This window comes from Leucoraja erinacea, chromosome 37 (genome assembly GCF_028641065.1).
Source record: "Leucoraja erinacea ecotype New England chromosome 37, Leri_hhj_1, whole genome shotgun sequence".
Classification (NCBI taxonomy): domain Eukaryota; kingdom Metazoa; phylum Chordata; class Chondrichthyes; order Rajiformes; family Rajidae; genus Leucoraja; species Leucoraja erinaceus.
Window position 1 is genome coordinate 12,651,711 of NC_073413.1, and position 17,226 is coordinate 12,668,936.

Genomic DNA, 17,226 nt, shown 5'->3' on the forward strand with positions numbered 1-17,226 from the left:
TTAGAGAAGTTACAACAATATTCGGCTGTCGGGAGCAGAACCAATGAGAGAACAACTAAAATAAAGCTGCCCAGGGTTAACGGTGAGGGTGGGAGACCCAGACCGTCCCTCAGGCTGAGAACTGAGGCGACGAGTTGTTCATAAGGTTAGAATTAGGCCATTCGGCCCATCTAGTCTATTCTGCCATTCAATCTTTGCTGATTGAAAGCCCTGCATGGATTTGAACGCACGGACTAGGAATATAAATTTCTTATACATGCAAAAAGAAGAAAGGTTACACTTTAACAATGACTCTGTAAACAACAGTAATTGCTCAGAATGTTAGTTGTGGTGAAAAGGACAAGGTACGTTGTCAGGAGTTTACCGTCACCTTGAGAGTTCTCTGATGATGATGATAATTGACACATTTCTTCAAGATAGACCATCGCGCTTGGCATTGTGGACTTGTCCCAACACAATGATCCAGGGGTTAGGCTACACAATGGTCTTCCAGTACATTGGCCATGAACAACCGATGCAAGATTAGCTGGGCTGCATCACAAATGGCCAGGTTACAACCTCTCTGATGACCACATTCATTTATCCCCAGCCTTGGACAAACAGTTAGGATGAAGCTGGTCTGATCATTGACCACCCAGATGGTCAAGGCCTGAGTTACCTCCGTTGAGGTCTGAGCCATTGGGACTTTGTCAAAGTGCATGTGAACTTGGCAGTGAAAGAGTTAAACGGCCTCAGGTCCAACTAGAGAGTCACCAACCATAATGTACATCGGGGAGAAGTCAGGCTGAGGAGATTAATGGCCTGACTCTGATATTTTTGACACTTGTCTTCCAGTAGAAATTGCCAGAGCCTCGTTCTAGCTTCGACGCTGGGCTGATACCATTCGTCTGAAAGTTCGCAGACGGCAGAGGCTGCAATCCAGCTAACACTGAATTATTTAATGAAGGATTCAGTTCGTTAAAAAATGAGCCATTATTTCAGTAAAGAATCTCTCCGGAACCCATTGCTTTCAGCTGCTAGTGAGGCAGTGCCTGATGCCTCGCACCCCGTCTCCATGCCAACTACGCTGCCCAGAACAACAACAACACCCCACAATGTCTCGGAGTGTCCGGCTACATCAATTCAAACTGTTAGCTCCATCCCAGTAAGCTGTACCTGTGGGCACTCTACCTGGCTCTGCCCAGTAAGCCACACCTGTGGGCACTTTACCTGACTCTGCCCCGCACTGCTCCACTCTACCTGGCTCTGCCCCTTCACTGCTCCAGTGTACCTGGCTATACCCCGCACTGCTCCAGTGTACCTGGCTCTGCCCCGCACTGCTCCAGTGTACCTGGCTCTGCCCCTTCACTGCTCCAGTGTACCTGGCCCTGCCCCGCACTGCTCCAGTGTACCTGGCTCTGCCCCTTCACTGCTCCAGTGTACCTGGCTCTGCCCCGCACTGCTCTCCAGTGTACCTGGCCCTGCCCCGCACTGCTCCAGTGTACCTGGCTCTGCCCCTTCACTGCTCCAGTGTACCTGGCCCTGCCCCTAGCACTGCCCCGCACCTCCATACCGCACTGCTCCAGTGAGGAGGTAAATCACACAATGGCCAGGTTACATAGAAGAGCTCCACCCCTGTGGTGCAAGGCTGATCCCAGTGTAATTGCACTCATCACCTCTTTGCTAATCTGCTTCCCTCTCCCCCTGGGTCTACAGAATATTACAGGCAGGAACAGGGTTGTTTGAAGTCACTGTTTTAATAACAAGTGCACTCTTGAGTTGAGGGACTAGTCGGTTAAACAGCACATTCTGGAGCTTTAACATTTAAATCAGTGCAGAAAACAACAGGCGTAGATACATCCCTGACTGCCTTCTCCAGAATAAAAAAAAGGCTGTTTGCTTAACAACAAACTGCTGGTAATAATTTTGTTGCTAGGCAGCTGCTTAATGCAGAATTGTGGCCCATCTCTCTTACCTTGTGGAGTTTATATTTTGTTCACCAGGAGCAGCTGGTACCACAGGTAGGATGGAGGTCCTTCTTGTTGAGGATCTGGGCGGGTTGGGGCTGGGAGACGCTGGTTACTTGTGCATCATCCAGGGCAACCAACCTCTGCCTCAAGGGTGGAGGGAGGCAGCTCATCCTCTGGACTGCACCATCCTCCTGAGGGCGTAAAAGGGAGGAGGGGTGAACTCAGGATGCTGGCAGCAGAGAAGCGATGAACCAGCCACCCCCTCTTCTGTTGGAGATGTGTCAGTCCTCTCCACAGCGTACAGATAGCAGCAACCTGCTTCAACTTCCGAAAGAAAAGGCAAGGATTATCCTGAGAGCCGCACTTAAGTACAGGGGACATTTACACACGGATTACTCGATTACCTTAATTACTGGCCAAGGGTAAATAATTATTTGTACCAACCTCAATCTCTCTCCAAGATAATCCATTTCTCAAAAGATATAGAGGCGGAAATGTCAGAACTTGTACTGAAAGGATTCCAGTCCATGTAGGGAGACAAGGATACCTGAGAGAGGGTTGGTGCCTCTGCTAAAGACACTTTCCCCCCCCTCCCCACTCTGCTAAACGAGGACATATTCTCCTCTCCTCACTTCCCCATGCTAACAAAATGTGTAGGAAGGAACTGCAGATGCTGGTTTACACCAGAGATATACACAGAGTGCTGGAGTAACTCAGCGGGTCAGGCAGCATCTGTGGAGAACATGGATAGGTGACGTTTCACAAAGTGCTGGAGTAACTCAGCGGGTCAGGCAGCATCTGTGGAGAACATGAATAGGTGACGTTTCACAGAGTGCTGAGTAACTCAGCGGGTCAGGCAGCATCTGTGGAGAACATGGATAGGTGACGTTTCACAGAGTGCTGGAGTAACTCAGCGGGTCAGGCAGCATCTGTGGAGAACATGGATAGGTTGACAGTTCACAAAGTGCTGGAGTAACTCAGCGGGTCAGGCAGCATCTGTGGAGAACATGGATAGGTGACGTTTCACAGAGTGCTGGAGTAACTCAGCGGGTCAGGCAGCATCTGTGGAGAACATGGATAGGTGACGTTTCACAGAGTGCTGGAGTAACTCAGCGGGTCAGGCAGCATCTGTGGAGAGAAGGAATGGGTGACGTTTTGGGTCGGGACCCATCATTAGACTTACTCCAGCATTTTATGTCTATCTCCAGTGTAAAGCAGCATCTGCAGTTCCTTCCTACACATCCTGCCTCCCTGCCCGATCTGTTGACCAAGGGGAAAGGTACTTAAAATGTCTGCCCACAATCACCAGTGTAGACTGAGGAGCCTCTCTAGTACAGAGAAGGTTCACCAGACTGATTCCTGGGATGTCAGGACTTTCATATGAAGAAAGACTGGATAGACTCGGTTTGTACTCGCTAGAATTTAGAAGATTGAGGGGGGATCTTATAGAAACTTACAACATTCTTAAGGGGTTGGACAGGCTAGATGCAGGAAGATTGTTCCCGATGTTGGGGAAGTCCAGAACGAGGGGTCACAGTTTAAGGATAAAGGGGAAATCTTTTAGGACCGAGATGAGGAAAACATTTTTCATACAGAGAGTGGTGAATCTGTGGAATTCTCTACCACAGAAGGTAGTTGAGGCCACAGTTCATTGGCTATATTTAAGAGGGAGTTAGATATGGCCCTTGTGGCTAAAGGGATCAGGGGGTTATGGAGAGAAGGCAGGTACAGGATACTGAGTTGGATGATCAGCCATGATCATATTGAATGGCGGTGCAGGCTCGAAGGGCCGAATGGCCTCTACTCCTGCACCTATGTTTCTATAATTCAGCATTAACCTGGAAAGACCAGGATTTGTCATGCTTCTGTTTCCAAGGAATAGACTCTGTCTAAACTGGACAGGAGTAAAGCACTAACACATAGAGGCCACTAATTCACAAAGCACCATTTTCTAAATAGTTTTTATATTAATCCTTTAAATAAACACTACACAGCACAACCAAGCTCTCCCTCTCCGTCTCACCCTCTCTGTCTCACCCTCTCTCCCTCTCCGTCTCTCCCTCTCTCGTCTCTCCCTCTCTCCATCTCTCCCTCTCCGTCTCTCCCTCTCCCTCCTCTCTCTCCCTCCTTCTCTCTCTCCTTCTCCCTCTCTCCTCTCTGCCGTGGTTCCTCAGTTGGTAATGACCCTATAAGCACAGATTAGTGCCTGGTGATTTAAGGCACAAGTCTGTCTGTCTGTCTGTCTGTCTGTCTGTCTGTCTGTCTGTCTGTCTGCTCTTCTACTAAGGGTCCAACTGGTTCACTGTCCACAGGCAGCAGTTAATAAAACAAGATAATTAACGACGGAACTGAATGCAATAATCTTCCTAGCAGTTGTGAGTCAGTGCAACACAATTAAGTATTAAAGCTGTACAAGACACAAACTAAAATTACTGCAACAATTCATTAAGGCTGTGTGTGCCCTCATCTTTATTCCTCTGTGAAAGGAGCAGCCCGTTGAAATGTGTAAACATTCGCCCATTTAAACACCAAGTACACAAGCGCATCTCACACAGCCCCATATCAATGTCACTATCTACCTGGTTTACATTAAAAGCAACATTATCCATCTCAATGATCAGGAGAAATTCAGTCTTTGCTCGCTGACTGGACGTTGTTAGGGGTCATGTGACAATAAATTTGCAACATCACCTATCCATGTTCTCCACAGATGCTGCCTGACCCGCTGAGTTACTCCAGCACTCTGTGAAACGTCACCTATCCGTGTTCTCCACAGATGCTGCCTGACCCGCTGAGTTACTCCAGCACTCTGTGAAACGTCACGTGACCCTGCCAACCCAAGTGCCGAGGGTTCGCTCAGTAAGCAGCCTAACCACCAGGAGGCGCCACCAATCCCCAACTAGTTCAATGGTCCCGCTAGAGAGAGGGGTTGCCCTGAAACATGTGGACCATTGCACTGCCCCGTTTAACAGCCACTGGTAACTAGGGTTACGAGGCCCAGGTGAAGGAGGATCGCCTCCTCCTGGGCACTCTTGGTAATGCGGCTCACTTGTTGTCCTCATTGCTGATGTTCTACCTCACTGCCCAGAGACACCGGTTCAATCCTGACCAGTGCTGCTATCTGTGTAGGAAGGAACACACCGAACATAGACACAAAACGGAGTAACTCAGCGGGACCGGCAGCATCTGTGGAGAAGGAATAAATATGTTGAAAATTCAAGAGTAAAACAGCCCAGTGCAACATGCCCCCTCCCACCCACCACACTCACCCTCACCTGCTCACACTCACCCGCTCACACTCACACTCACACACACTCCACCTCACCTGCTCACACTCCACTCACCCCCTCACCTGCTCACACTCATGCTCACACTCACCTGCTCACACTCATGCTCACACTCACACTCCATCTCACCCGCTCACACTCACACACTCCACTGCTATTTGCCGTCACTATTTCCTGCATCAAGTCCCACATTTTCACTGTTCCCGCTAAATGATTCAACAGGTGGAGAGAGAACGACTTCCCTGAGCTGAGACCAATCGCCTTTGGGGGAGGGGGCGGATCAGCTTGGTTGAGTGGGGTGGGGGGGTTGTTTGGGTGCGGGGGGGGGGTTTGGTTGGGTGTGGGGGGGGCCTGGGGCTGAGGCTGGGTGGGGGCCTGGCTAAATATTATTTCTTTATAACAAACAGGATTCAACAGGAATCTTTTCGAACCCCTAAATGGGCAGCGCGGTGCAAATGGGCCCCCCCCCCCCCCCCCCCCCCCCCCCATGCAGCAAATCTCAATAATTCCTCTAGAAATCCCAGTTTGCTCATAAAGAGCACATTAACGCACAGTTATAATAGCGAGAATAGGAAGTAATGAAACATCTGCTGATTGCAGCAATCACTAAATACTAACAGGGTTGTTATGTAGAAATGTAGGTATCAATTAAAAGACCAATTATCATATTAGTTTGAAACGATCCTTTGGTTATTACATTGACTGTCCCCTGTGTTTGCAGGATCATTGATACTGTTACACATAAATTATATTAAACCTTAGGCAGACGGGATTGGCCACAGTGTGGTTTTGTTAGTTGCACTAGAAGGCAAAATGACACTTGAACTCAGCAGCCATGGACTGTTGCCTTGTTACAGCGCTGGGCTCTGGTGGCCAGTTACACCGAGCTCCTACAGATGGAAATGATCACTCTCCACGCCATTATACTGAGTAGTATATCCCGCCATTATACCAAGCAGGCAGTATCCAATACGTCTGATGAAGGAATCGGTTGACTGGGCTTGTATTCACTGGAATTTAGAAGGATGAGAGAATATCCCATACAAACATATAACATTCTTAAAGGATTGGACAGGCTAGATGCAGGAAAAATGTTCCAGATGTTGGGGGAGTCCAGAGCCAGGGGTCACCGTTTACGAATAAGGGATAAGCCATTTAGGACTGAGATGAGGTAAAACTTCTTCACCCAGAGAGTTGTGAATCTGTCGAATTCTCTGCCACAGAAGGCAGTGGAGGCCAATTTACTGGATGTTTTCAAGAGAGAGTTAGATTTAGCTCTTAGGGCTAACTTGGGGAGTTAGCCTCAGTCTACTCCGCGACATCAGGGGAGGAGTTGTAAAGGGAAGAAGGATCTCCTGAGGTGTTCTGTCCTGCATCTTGGTGGATCTCTTGTCATTATACAAAGCGGGCAGTATCTCCTGATACCCTTGAGCTCACTGGCCTAACTCCAGTATTCACACCCGAGTCTGTGCTTCAGTTTCAATAGATCACAGCACGAGATTTGGCCTATCATTGAGATGAGAAGGGTCTCGACCCGAAACCTTACCTACTCTTTCTATCCACAGATGCTGCCCTGACCCGCTGAGTTACTCAAGCACTCTGTGAAACGTCACCTATCCATGTTCTCCACAGATGCTGCCTGACCCGCTGAGTTACTCCAGCACTCTGTGAAACGTCACCTATCCATGTTCTCCACAGATGTTGCCTGACCCGCTGAGTTACTCCAGCACTCTGTGTCTTTTTTTTTGCAAACCAGTATCTGCAGTTCCTTGTTTCTACACTCTTTCTCTGTGAACAAAGTGGGACATGGTTTGGTCATCATGGCCAACTCCTACATGGAGGTTCTCCACAGACAAGGTGCCTCATCGCAATACAGCTCATACCTCCAGGTTCAATAACAGCTTCTTCTCAACGTCCATCACTAACCCCATCTCTGGAGAGAAGGCATTGGTGACGTTTTGGGTCGAGACCTTCAACCAGCCAAGCTGAAACGTCACCTATTCCTTTTGTCCAGAGATGCTGACCATTCTTGACTGGTGGCAATGTGGTCTGGGCTCAGACCCTGCATCCCATCTGTAGCATGAGAACAATCACTACTCCTCCCATTTGCCCTTGAGCAGTTTCAGTTTTAGTTTATTGTCACGTGTACCGAGGTACAGTGAAAAGCTTCTGTTGCCTGCTATCCAGTCAGCAGAAAGACAACACATGATTCCAATGGAGTGGACCCCAGTGGTCAGCTTCAGCAGTGGGCTGTTGTGTGGCCAATTGTTCCCTGTTGTGTGAGGGTAAGGAGAGCAGGGGTCCTTCCCCAAGGAGCATTTGTCAACCAGATTATTTTACAACAGCCCAGTCGCTTGGATTCACCATCCAGAAGGCTAATTACATTTCTTTGTAGTTTCCAGATAATTCCACAGCTAATCCTTCCCCCATTGTACAGAGGAGGCTGTAATTTCCCCATTACTCACAATCAAAGGGGGATTTCAATTTTAATTCAGCATTCCCCACGGGGGTGCCTCGCGTACGGGATCAAACCTCCCCCCTGGACTCGCTGTAGCCCACCCACCCACCCGTGCTCCTGCCTTTGAGGAAGACTCCCAGTGCACAAATTGAGCTACAGTTGGAGGCGGAGGTTTCTGACAATGTAATTAGTCTGCTCGCTTTATTACAGTGCTGGAGAAAAGTGACAAGCCAGAAAATTGCTTTGATCCCTCCAACGCCGTGACATTAATTGAAGCTTTCAGCTTAATGGAGTTCTCTGTTTCCAAGTCTCATTATTCGCTGAAAAATTATGTTGAAAACCCACGCAAAGTGGAGCCCTGCAACACCGCCAGGTGGTCACTGTGTGAACTTTGGTGGCCCTGGTCACAGCTACTGTGGTCACGGTGTGGACATTGATGGCCCTGGCCGCGGCTAGTGTGGTCATTGTGTGAACATCGATGGCCCTGGCCGCGGCTGGTGCGGTCAAGGTGTGAACATCGATGGCCCTGGCTACGGCTGGTGTGGTCGGCTGGTGGTCACGGAATCAACTGAGAATGGAGGTGATCATTCCCTGCCCACTCCTCACATGCCCAATAGACCCAGGCAACACTGCCCAATAGCCCCAAGAATATTGATTGAAATACTCACTCTCCTCTGTCTGTCTGCCCAGAGTGTCCAACATGAAGATGTGAATGAGGAGACCACTCAGCCCATCCCATTCAGGGAGACCAGGGCCAGTCTGGATGCACCAGGCACAGGTACTTTGTGACAGTCCGCGCCCTTTGTGTGGCCACTATTTGCATACCGTGGGTGAGCAAGCAAAGACTCTCACTGTCATTTGTCACACTTGACAATAAAGAGTGCTGGAGTAACTCAGCGGGTGCAGCAGCATCTATGGAGTGAAGGAAATAGGCAACGTTTCGGGCCGAAACCCTTCTGGGTTTCGGCCCGAAACGTTGCCTATTTCCAGAAGAGTTTCGGCCCGATACGATGCTGGTTCATTATGATGATGGATACAAAATGCTGGAGTAACTCAGCGGGTCAGGCAGCATCTATGGAGAACATGGATAGGTGACGTTTCACAGAGGGCTGGAGTAACTCAGCGGGTCAGGCAGCATCTGTGGAGAAGGATGGATAGACACAAAGTGCTGGAGTAACTCAGCGGGTCAGGCAGCATCTCTGGAGAAGATAGACACAAAGTGCTGGAGTAACTCAGCGGGTCAGGCAGCATCTGTGAAGAAGATAGACACAAAGTGCTGGAGTAACTCAGCTGGTCAGGCAGCATCTGTGGAGAACATGGATAGGTGACGTTTCACAGAGTGCTGGAGTAACTCAGCGGGTCAGGCAGCATCTGTGGAGAACATGGATAGGTGACGTTTCACAGAGTGCTGGAGTAACTCAGCGGGTCAGGCAGCATCTGTGGAGAACATGGATAGGTGACGTTTCACAGAGTGCTGGAGTAACTCAGCGGGTCAGGCAGCATCTGTGGAGAACATGGATAGGTGACGTTTCACAGAGTGCTGGAGTAACTCAGCGGGTGCAGCAGCATCTGTGTAGAACATGGATAGGTGACGTTTCGGGTTGGGACTCTTCTCATGGAACTCTTCATTGAGTTGGAAAGCAGCATCCTTGCTCCACTGCCCCACCTGCTGGCCAGGCCCAGTGACTCGGCTCGTCATGTCCCAGTCTCTTCAAAACCAGCAGCCGAAGATGAGTCTTCAAATCTCAGTGTTTTCCCCACAGTCGACACCCGTCGATTTCTGCACGAGCCTGAAATTGGGAATGTTGGCAATCAGAAAATGCGGAGTGATTCTGTAAAGTGTATTTGTATCATTAGAGAAACTCGGTGCTGATGTTGGCGACATTACCTGGTAATTTGGATGACTGTTGTTAGTTTATTGTATTGCTGTTTATTTGATATCTATTTGGTGTGTTTTGTGTAATTGAGCTGTCAAGCTGCAGCAAGTAAGATGCTCACTGTTGTGGTGTCGGTAGAAACTACATGTCGATACTTCTCACTCAATAGTCCGTGCATGCAGTGTCAGTCCCATTGCTGCCATCCCAGTCTGAAGGAGTGTCCCGACCCAAAACGTCCACAGATGCTGCCTGACCCGCTGAGTTACTCCAGCATTTTGTGTCCATCATCATAATGAACCAGCATCGTATCGGGCCGAAACTCTTCTGGAAATAGGCAACGTTTCGGCCCGCAAACGTTGTGACCTATTTCCTTCACTCCACAGATGCTGCCTGACCCGCTGAGTTACTCCAGCACTCTGTGAAACGTCACCTATCCATGTTCTCCACAGATGCTGCCTGACCCGCTGAGTTACTCCAGCACTCTGTGAAACGTCACCTATCCATGTTCTCCACAGATGCTTCCTGACCCGCTGAGTTACTCCAGCACTCTGTGAAACCTCACCTATCCATGTGCTCCACAAATGCTGCCTGACCCGCTGAGTTACTCCTGCACTCTGTGTCTGAATCCACTACTGACAAGATCAGCACGGCACAATTGGTTTAAAAATATAAATAGAACTGGTCCACAAATTAAACTCCTAAATTGGACAAATGGCGAAAGTATTGGATAAGAACTTGCAAAGGGTTACAGGGGGAGCTGATGACAGGTAACAGCAGGTAGGGACACCTGGCAGGTGGGAGACTTTTACAGTGAGATGGTGAGAGTTCAGGGCCAGCAGGTGTGTGTCAGAGAGAAGTGCAAGGCCGACAGGAGTAAAGGAGGCAAATATCGGCCCTATATTTACAAAGGGCAGTGAGGATAAGCTAGCGAACAACAGGCCTACAGGCCGATAAGCCTAACTACAGGCCGATAAGCCTAACTACAGGCCGATAAGCCTGACTAACTACAGGCCGATAAGTCTGACTAACTACAGGCCGATAAGCCTGACTAACTGCAGGCCGATAAGCCTAACTACAGGCTGGTGAGCCTGAGAGCAACAGTTGTTGGCGATGTATCCCATGCAGACACTCAAAGAGTTTCCACCCATTTCTTCTCATCCAGTTGGAATATATTTAAATCATGTCCATTACAAACCCACACACTCCCACAGCAACTTTAACCAAGCCTTTCACACTCCCACGTCCAGTAGTTTAGTACACAGCATGTGTAGGAAGGAAATTAAAATGCTGAGAGAGAGAAGACACAAAAAGCTGGAGTAACTCAGCGGGTCAGGCAGCACGACAGAGAAGGAATGGGTGACGTTTCTGATCAGACTGATCCTTCAGACTGAAGAAGTGTCTGGACCCGAGACATCACTAATTCCTCTCTCCTGTGATGCTGCCTGACCCGCGCTGAGTTACTCCAGCACTCTGTGAAACGTCACCTATCCATGTTCTCCACAGATGCTGCCTGACCCGGTGAGTTACTCCAGCACTCTGTGAAATGTCACCTATCCATGTTCTCCACAGATGCTGCCTGACCCACTGAGTTACTCCAGCACTCTGTGACACGTCACCTATCCATGTTCTTCACAGATGCTGCCTGACCCACTGAGTTACTCCAGCACTCTGTGACATGTCACCTATCCATGTTCTTCACAGATGCTGCCTGACCCACTGAGTTACTCCAGCACTCTGTGAAACGTCACCTATCCATGTTCTCCACAGATGCTGCCTGACCCACTGAGTTACTCCAGCACTCTGTGTTTGATACAGAGCAGTTCTCCCAAGTAATTAGTGAGTTGGCCAGCAGAGGGAGATGTGCTCAGCTGGACACTCAGTAGTGGTGCAGTTCCCACTTCACCAGTTTATAGACACAAGGGGAGACTTTCCAATCGAGACCCTTCTTCAGCCTGAAGATCACTCAGAGAAATCTCTGCAGTCACAGGCCCAACATGCAAACTCCACACAGACAGATGCAAACTCCATTCCACTCCACTCCCATCCCAGTCCTTCAACCATTTTGATTGTCCTGATTAAATTTTACTTTGCAGCATGTGATAGAAATGCAGGTGACAGAATTGCAAAAGGTGACAGGTTTTGCAGCTGGGAGTTGGAATGCAACAGGTGATAGATCTGGGGCGTGTGACGGTTTGCAATAAGGAGCAGTATTGGCAGCATTGGAGCAACAGTTGATAGGATTACAGGTGGTGGCAGAATTACAAAAGGCGACATGCTTCCACTGGTGAATGGGATTGGCAGCAGTGCAGCTGGTGATGCTTCTGAGCATTCGAGAGGATTGCAGCTGTCAATGCCCAGCCTGCAGAGGTGGAGAGACTGCAGCAACTGAGAAGATTGTTGCAGTCAATGGGATGGAAGCAGGTGGCACAAGTGCAGCTGTCACTGTAGCAATGGGGCAACTACAGAGGTCAGAATGACCAGATGCACTCCAGGATCAATGATGCAGGCAGATGGACATGGACAACAGGCACAGGCATTGTTCAAGGCTGAGGAACTCGCGTTGATAAATGATAGGAGCAGAATCAGGCCATTCGGCCCATCAAGTCTACTCCACCATTCAATCATAGTTGCTCTCTCTCTCCCCCCCTAACCCCATTCTCCTGCCCTCTCCCCATAACCCCTGACACCCGTACTAATCAAGAATCTTAACAATACCCATGGACTTGGCTCCACTGCCGTCTGTGGCACATACGATGCACCCTCCCCCCATTGATCAGTGACCCCAGATGCTCCAGAATGAATGTGCCACCACCATTCTGTCTCTTGCACCAATGGCTTTGTTGTTAGATGCTCGTTCACAACTGGCATTAGCCCACTGCCAGTGCCAGGAATCTCCTCTGAACTTGCATTGCTCCAAACATCTCACCTCAGCAACTTGTAAAGCCCTACCTCCACCTGTCTTGCCCACGGGCAGCTTCAAGGTGTTCACAGAAACAGTTAGACAGGTACATGGATACGACAGGTTTGGAGGGATATGGGCCAACTGCAGGCAGGTGGGACTAGTGTAGCTGGGACATGTTGGCCGGCATGGGCAAGTTGGGCCGAAGGGCCTGTTTCCACACTGTATGACCTCGATAAGTCTTTCCTCTCTCCCTCCTCCATTCAGATGTTCCTTCACACCGAACACCTCTCAGTAGGACCCGTTCTCAAGCGATAGCTGGCGATGCAGGCAAAGGCTGGGACATTACTGCCATGTTAACAGAGTTGTATAGATGTTGCTATTGTGGTTGCTGTTCCTCATCCAAGCAGCTCTGGAAACCCTGCACACTGCACCTCAGCCCCTGGGCAGGGGAGTTGCAGAGATGACCAAGGCAATACACCTCAGACCCTGGGCAGGGGAGTTACAGAGATGACCAAGGCAAGGATACACCTCAGCCCCTGGGCAGGGGAGTTGCAGAGATGACCAACAGCCCCTGGACAGGGGAGTTGCAGAGATGACCAAGGCGATACACCTCAGCCCCTGGACAGGGGAGTTACAGAGATGACCAAGGCAAAGATACACCTCAGCCCCTGGACAGGGGAGTTGCAGAGATGACCAAGGCAATACACCTCAGCCCCTGGGCAGGGGGAGTTACAGAGATGACCAAGGCGATACACCTCAGCCCCTGGGCAGGGGAGTTACAGAGATGACCAAGGCAATACACCTCAGCCCCTGGGCAGGGGAGGTGCAGAGATGACCAAGGCAAGGATACACCTCAGCCCCTGGGCAGGGGAGTTACAGAGATGACCAAGGCAATACACCTCAGCCCCTGGGCAGGGGAGGTGCAGAGATGACCAAGGCAAGGATACTCAGCCCCTGGACAGGGGAGTTACAGAGATGACCAAGGCAAGGATATGCTCCATGGGCTATAGAGCAGAGTTATGGGTGCAATGCCTGAGCAGATTCCTGCAGGGGAGAAGGAGATATGTGATCTGCCCCAGCTCATGGAGATTGCTGGCTGCTGACACACAGTCCGATACTGTTACACCTTTCAAACTTTGTGCATGGCCTAATTTAGTAACAGCATAAATCAGTATAGATAAACTATACATCACCTCAAGATGTTTGATGTAAGCGTGTGACAAATATAGACTTGGCTTGCAGCTTTCTGGTAACCCTTCAGGTTCCAAGCTGGGATCTCCAAAGCTATTCTCAGAAAGCAAGTTGAGTCAACAAATCCCCCCCTTCCTCTGAATGCAGCATTCCCATCCTAGCCCCACTCTGATCACGAGTACAGGACTAGCCTGGGGAGTGGAGGGCGAGGGGAGGGGGGGGGGGGGGAGGGAGGGAGGCTGACTGGGGCAGGGAAACTCTCCATGGCAGTGCTCGAGTCCCTGGCCGACTGCACGCATGGAAACCGGAGCAGGCCACATTTCCTGGCATAAAGCAGCCATGGAAAGTGTTGAGCAAAGGTTATGTGAGGAGGGGAGGTGTGCCGGCAGACACAATGGCAGACTCACACCCACACCAACTCCAACTGTACGAGTGGGGGCCGCAGGTTTCAGTGCAAACCCCTCTCATCCCCAGGGTTTGGGCATCAGAACAATGGGAGCAAGTTTAAGGTGAGAGAGGAACATGAGGGGCAACCTTTTCACATGGAGGGTGGTGGGTGAATGGAACGAGCTGCCAGAGGAGATAGTTGAGGCTGGTTCTATAACATAATTTCAAGCGAACTTTGGACAGATAGATGGATGGGAAAGGTTTAGAGGGATAGCGGTCAATGGGACATCCTGGTCAGCATGGATGAGCTGGGTCAAAGGGCCTGTTTCCGTGCCAATGGTTTCCCATTTCACGGGGACCTGGCGGTCCAGCCCTGGACACTTGGGGCATAAGGTCATCAGTGATAGGAGCAGAATTAGGCCATTCGGCCCATCATTCAATCATGGCTGATCTATCTCTCCCTCCTAACCCCATTCTCCTGCCTTCTCCCCATAACCCCGACACCCGCACTAATCAATAATCTATCTATCTCTGCCTTAAAAATATCCACTGACTTGTGGCCTCCACCGCCGTCTGTGGCAATGAATTCCACAGATTCACCACCCTCTGACTAAAGAAATTCCTCCTCATCTCCTTCCTAAAGGAACGGCCTTTAATTCTGAGGTATGACCTCTAGTCCTAGACTCTCCCACTGGTGGAAACATCCTCTCCACATATGCTCTATCCAGGCCTTTCACTATTCTGTATATTTCAATAAGGTCCCCCCTCAAACAGGGGCAAACCTATCAGAGGCAGGTAAGACCCATTGGATGAGATTACGTGTTAGACCTCCTGAATGTTGAATCTGTCTTTCATTTGACCAGCTTTGACCCCGTCCCAGCACCGTTGACACATCTCGTCTAAGGCGGCAGAAGTTCAGGCACAGTTTCCCGGTGCAGCTCAGTTCAGTTCCGTCCAGTTTATTGTCACGTGTAACGAGGTACAGTGAAAAGCTTTTGTTGCGTGCTATCCAGTCAGCGGATCACGATCGAGCCATTCGCAGTGTACAGATAGATACATGATGAGGGACGTGATGCTAAACAGCTGGATAACAGGAGCTGGACAACAGGAGCAGTCCCACATGGACAGTCTGATGAAGGGTCTTGACCCAAAATGTTACCCATTCCTTCCCTCCAGAGATGCTGTCTGCCCCGCTGAGTTACTCAAGCATCCACACAGAGAGTGTGTGGTCATTATCTCTCAGGTAGAGGACAACTATATTTGAGTCATTTCTGAAGTGATTCAGATTGCAAAGCTGATTCTGTAAAATCGCACGTGCACTCATGGACTAATGTGACTTGTCGCACAGTCAGACAAAGGCTTCCCAGGAAACGGCATCAAGAAGCCAACAGCGGGCAGGTTTCACCCGGTGACATGCTGGGCGAGGAATGTTCAAGATGTTAACACTCCGGAACTTCCCCACGCGTTTAAACAAAACCTAAAATGTAGTTATTTTAAATATCTGAATGGTTCTATTAAAATAGTGGAGGTGAATTTGATACAAGCACATTAACATGATCATCATAACAACACTGAGAGTTATTTCCGCTCCATCAGACACAGGAGGCTGGCAAAATGAGAGACATTCTCCAAAGATAGGCTGGAGAAGCCATTTGTAGACCCCATATTAATGATGATAGATGATGCAAAGGCTATTAAGGGAAACACTGGAACGGCTGTGACAGCATTGCCACTTTTCATTTCACTGCACATCTCGTATGTGTATATGACGAATAAACTTGACTTGACGTGAACTGCAGGGTGCCAACATGATCAGGCTTTAGAACTAAAAACGGTCCCCTGCCAAGAAGTGGCGGAATTGAAATGGACAGGTAAATGATTCACACACAAGAGCAAAAATGGCAAAAGTAATGTACTGAAAATTGTAGTACATGTGGATCATGAGGAGAGAAATAAGTAGGATCAAGATATCACAGCACAGGTCCAGGGCAAAATATATAGAGGCTGCAGATGCTGGGATCTTGAGCAACTGATCGTTCCAAAGAAGAGTCTCCACCTGGAACATTATCTGTCTGTTTCCTCCACAGATGCTGCCTGCATCACCCTTCTCCTCCAGCACATTGTGTTTTACACAGGGAACAAAGAGGTCACCTTCACAAGTCCGCACAAACTCTGTTGCCACTTCCCCAGCATTTAGGGTAATTTTACAGCTGCTTATTTACCGAGCAGCAGAGGTGAGAGGGGACTGAAGATCCCACGCAGTCACTGGGAGAATTTACAAATTCCACGGCGACAGCACCAGGCGTTGGGATCGAACTGGATCGCTGGAACCGTGTGGCAGGTAGTGCACATGGCTGCCAATACACACAGTAACTAGTGCAGGTAAACCACCATCTGCTGAAAAACTTGACATGGTCCCGCCAGCACTACAGTCTTACATAGAGAGAACAGTACAGCACAGGAACAGGCCCTTCAGCCCACTATCCTATCTGCCTCCACCAACACCCCTGGCAGCATGTTCCACGTATTCACTAGCCTCTGTGTATGAAACCTGCCCCGCACATCTCCATTCAACCTTCCCCTCTGACCTTACAGCTATGCCCTGTAGGCTTTGGTATTTCCACCCGGGGGGGGGGGGGAAGGTTCTGACTGTCGATCCTGTCTATGTCTCTCATAATTCTATCTACTTCTATCAACTTCCAACTTTCCAGGCCAAACAACCAAGTCTACCTAACCTCTCCTTAGAGCTGAGACCCTCTAATCCAGGCAGCATTCTGGTAAACCTCCTCTGCACCGTCTCCAATGCCTCCTTGGGCTCTTGTTTCATTTCTCACTGTGCAACACATGAAGAAAGTCCTTCGGACAATTCTACTCCTGACACTGACCCCAGCTATCGTTCAGCTTCCACCTTCCAGGAAGAGTGCTGACTTCTTACAAACTTTTGCGGTTTCTAACAGTACTATTTAACTCCAGAAAACAAAACAAAACATCCTCTCTGTTGAATAATGGAGAAGTTAATTCACAAATTTTAATCCAGTTAATGGCCCTTTCATCCTGTTACAGGAATTAATTAAGTGCAGGAAGACAGGGCTCTGCTCCATAAATTTGGGGCCATGTGGTATTTTTTGCATTGTGAGCAAAAATATACTCTGTATAGAGTCATAAACTCAATCTT

At 49.3% G+C, this 17,226-nt stretch overlaps 1 protein-coding gene across 6 annotated transcripts in view; it reads right to left on the reverse strand.

Moving 5' to 3' along the window:
• LOC129714002 (synaptotagmin-1-like) overlaps positions 1-17,226 on the reverse strand; it is a 136,547-nt gene that overhangs the window by 36,308 nt on the left and 83,013 nt on the right. For 2 of the 6 annotated variants that reach the window (XM_055663465.1, XM_055663464.1), the window contains one exon: positions 1,955-2,140. The exons of 3 other annotated variants lie outside the window; for them this stretch is intronic. The gene's annotated coding sequence lies outside the window, so the exon portion shown is untranslated. Of the gene's footprint in view, positions 1-1,954; positions 2,186-17,226 lie in introns of those variants that run through there. One more of the 6 variants, XM_055663466.1, reaches the window with a different exon arrangement.